Raw genomic sequence first — 4,416 nt, forward strand, 5'->3', positions numbered from 1 at the left:
ACTCAGGTGTCATCTCCGGCGCAGGGTCTTGTCACTTCACTGTGAGGAGTAGCACGTAATAATTTGACCAACGGGTAGTACAGTGCTAGTACTCCTAGGAGTACTACATTGGTAGTACTACTACTAGTACTAGTAGCACCACCGTCTGGATTTAGGAGTACTACCACGTCCATCTGGATTTTAGTATTTGACTAGCAATATCTAGTAATGCATGTCACAAAAAATGTACTACTCCCTCTATAAATAAATACATGGTGTTTTATTCCTATCGGCGAGAGAACTTAATGTTTTCTTGCTAACTAGAGTCTTAGTAGGATTACATGCAATGAACTAAACACTGCATGTCATGTTTGGTAGTCTCAAGTCATTGTAAGCATGCACGGCCCACATCTCTCATTGGTTGATATATCACGAAATAAGAAACAAGGAGGGAGTTAATGCATCGTGCCAAAGTGTTTTGGGATTATTTGGTTTTCGTAATGTGACTTACACAACATTTTTGTTTACATGCATTAACATTTTATTAGTTAAATCCAAGGCCAAAACTTGGCGCAAAATGCAAAGGGGACCAATAAACCAGTAAACATCAAACTTCTCTCGTTTGGCCCCAACTAGAGGTCCGGTGAGATGACTATACTGCACCGGCACGGAGGGGGTGCAGCTTCATTGACTTACGGCAACTGCCTTTGGGTCAATGACACGTGGGCCCAGGGGGTGGCTTGCCCACCTATAATACAACCAAAGGCAGGTGCAGTAGAGGGCCGAGGAGTAGTACGAAATCCTACGCACCTACACACGCTAACCAAGGGCAAGAGTGATCACCCCAATCGCAAGATCAGTTGACTAGTAGAAGCTAAGCTAGACCCATGCAGGCGATGAGCGCGAGCATCAGCCGGCTGTGCCAGATGGTCCACGATGTTGGCCTGCGGCCTGGCAACGAGGAACGTCTCCAGGTAGTATTGCTTGAGGCCGGCAGGGCGAGGGCCGCTTGGACGACAGCTTCGTGTCCTTGTTCGACGAGGTCCTCGTCGGTTTCCTCGACAAGTTCACCATCGTCAAGAAGCTCGCGGACGACTTTGACGTAAGCCTTCAGCCGATGCGCCCAGGCTCTGTAGTGCCCTCCACCCTCAACGGCCACTATGGTGACAACCTCTTCGACACACTGGTGGCCCTGCGACTGCCCACTGTCGCGCCGGAGAATGTCCACCTTGCTGTCGCGCTCGCCGCGCAGCGCCTGGCACAGCAAGACACCATGGACATAATCACCCATATCTACGCGAATGAAAGAGGAGGACGATAGGACGCTGGCCTTCTTGGACCGCAGGGCAACCTTGGATGCACTGTTCAGAAGCACGTTGAGCTCGCCGCCAACGCCGCTGCTCCTCACACGTCGGTTGGTGACCTGGCGCACTAGGGCGTGAGGATGTCGTTGATGGATCCGTATGTATTTTTATCTTTCCGTCAAATCCATGTAGTAGTATATGATACTACAGTAATTATCTTACCTTTCGCATCAACTTCATAATTTTCTTAAGTACTCCATGCATGAATGGCGCCAGAACCAAACTTCTCATTACTCTACGCAAAATCGTTATTTTCTATAAATCGATCGCGCCATGGAGCAGAACCAAATTTTACAAGTTACGAGTTCAAAAGGAAAAGCCTGCCGTGTTCGTGTCGCACCCCCACACGGTTGGTCCGGCATGCCGCTCAAGCGAGAATGCGTGCAGTGTTGCATTTTCACTTACAAGTGGGACCGTAGTTGAGCAAACCGACTATCGGCAAACCCCCACCCCGCCCACCGCGCGATGGCTAAGAAAACAGGAGGGAGAAGAGATGGCTATAGCACAGACCCCAAGAAAATTGGTGTCGGATGGGACTCGTGTGGGTGGCGTGTGTCGTAGTGCTAGACGTGAATGCTAGTTATGGCCCATGCCACCCCACTATATCGAGCCTATATCGAGGTACAGTACGTAGAACAAATTTCTTGCAGTCCGTGCTCAGCACTCCTCTATCTCTCTTCTCAGCCAGCCAGCGGACACGCGGAGCCCATCGTCTGTTTGCTCACATGCGGTCCCACATGTTAGTGAAAACGCAAGCGGACCCACTGAACCTGCACATCTTTCACCTCAATGTGCTGGTGATGAAAAAAAAATCCAAGAAAGATCTTCGGTGGCCGCTTTTGGAGTTACTCAAGAGTAGTAAGATTCTATTTATAGTTTAACCCAAGATGCACATCTTGTGGCTTCAACTTATCAACTACCACTCTATTTTCTTTCATGACACGACCTGGATGCTAAATGCCCCACGTGTTGGCAAAAGGAGGAAGAACCCGACCAAATCTTCGGTTGTGCTCTCGGATTAGACTAGTTGTGCTAACTTAAAAATTTTATTGTGTACTCCCTCCATTCCAAAATACTTGACTTCCATTTGTCCAAAAATGGATGTGCCTATATACTAAAACATGTCTAGATACATATATATTTTGACAAATAGAAGGCATGTATCGTGCAACGGAGGGAGTAGAATGGATGCAAGTTTTTGTATTGGGAAGAAGAGTACATCCATATATTGATAGAGCGCAATTTAGTAGATGTTCTATCACTTTTAGCTAGCACAGAGGCTATAGATGAGATTAGTGCACTTGTTGATACTACTACTTGGTATGCGTGTTGCTTCTTAGACGCAGAGAAAAACAGACCGGAGGGAGTACTAGAATAGAGGGTAGACATGAGACTAGATGCGAGGAAGCAACGTCTACTTCTTTACACTCGAAGAAGAAAGAAGCACGCAAGATCGAGCCTCCGTAGATCAACAATGAATTCATCGAGAAGGCACTAATCCAACTTACAGGAGTAGTAAAATGTATTCTTGTGGTTCTTGTTTTCTTTTGTCTTGCTTTTCTAGTCAAAATTATCATTGGAGTTCGTGCAAAACGGAGGTCCGTTTGGGGTCGTGCATTGCAGTTGGCCTTACAAGTGGGACCGCAGTTAAGGAAACCGACTATCGGCAAACCCCCACCTCGCCCGCCGCGCGATGGCTGAGTTAGAGAAACGATGAGGTTGAAGAGATTGCTCAAGCACGGACTCCAAGAAATATGATGTCAGATGGAAGTCGTGCTGGTGGCGTGTGCCATACTCCTGGACGTGAATGCTTGTTCTGGCACATGCCACCCTACTACTCCTACTAGTTAGTACTATATAGTACTACTAGTATCGACGATTCGAGGTGCTGGTTACGTAGTACAGTATGGCTACAGTAAAAACACCCGCACGACGCGCAAAGCATGTGAAGCTAGTACAAATAGTGTACTACTATTGTTGATTGGCCCCATCCGATAACCTGTTGCAATGCACATACAATTATGTATTCGGAAAATATTTCTTTTGCCTCGTCGCACCACTCACTCACAAAAGCAACTCGAAAGCCATTCATAAATTTAGTAAGTTTATCACATGCATATCATTTTATTACATACAACAGGTCATCAACCCACATCGACAACGAGGATACATTATAAATACTAAAGTTTTCACCACGCAACAAATAACAAGCAATGAAATGAACTTCAACTAAACCATTCCTCGGTGTTGGAAATGCTTGCTTTGAACCACAAGTGATTCTCTGGGAAGGGCCATCCATTGTTGATCTGGAGACCAACGCAGGACTGATCGTCCACGCTGAAGTGGCCTACTATATCAGTACCAGGGTAGGGAACCACCCAAATGTCCAAGGTATAGACACAGTTGCTTCTCATAAATGGTAGTAATGTTGTGTTAACAGCAGTTGGATCGCCTTTCACCATCATTGGATAGTTTTGTCCAAGGAAGAGCGAGTTTTCTCCAAGACTATCAATTCTGTACCAGGGAGAAGGAGTTGGCGCTAGCACACTAGTATCCATCCCGAATACCATGCAACGGTTGTTGGAATAGGTCTGGAGAGTGCGACCATGGGAGACTACACCTGCTTCCTTAGCAGTAACATCATCAGTGGGCTGTATACACACGAGAAGAGGTGATCCATCGGAATTAGTTGCCAGGCGCCAAAGAGTATATGGGCGTTGCTCGTCCTCATGCTCATGATCATCACCATCATCATCTCCCCCTTGGTTATAAAAATCTTCAAGTATAGGTGGTGGAATGTTCACAGGACCTTGGAAACACAAGGAGGTTAATTAGTAAGGCTGGCCATAGTGGGGGCAACATAAGTAGTATCATGCACTTGGGACTCGCAAACATGCTTATGTAACAAGCAATTAAGGAAGAGAGAGATGGTTATAGTAACATAGGTAGATACCGTAACATAATAAGTGTGATGCTACTATGTGTCATGCATGGCAATAAATGAGACCACCTATGATACTAATCTAAGATACTATGCACTATAGAGGTAGTAACATAAACTGTAGTAGTTCAA

This window comes from Triticum aestivum, chromosome 3B, assembly GCF_018294505.1.
Source record: "Triticum aestivum cultivar Chinese Spring chromosome 3B, IWGSC CS RefSeq v2.1, whole genome shotgun sequence".
Classification (NCBI taxonomy): Eukaryota; Viridiplantae; Streptophyta; class Magnoliopsida; order Poales; family Poaceae; genus Triticum; species Triticum aestivum.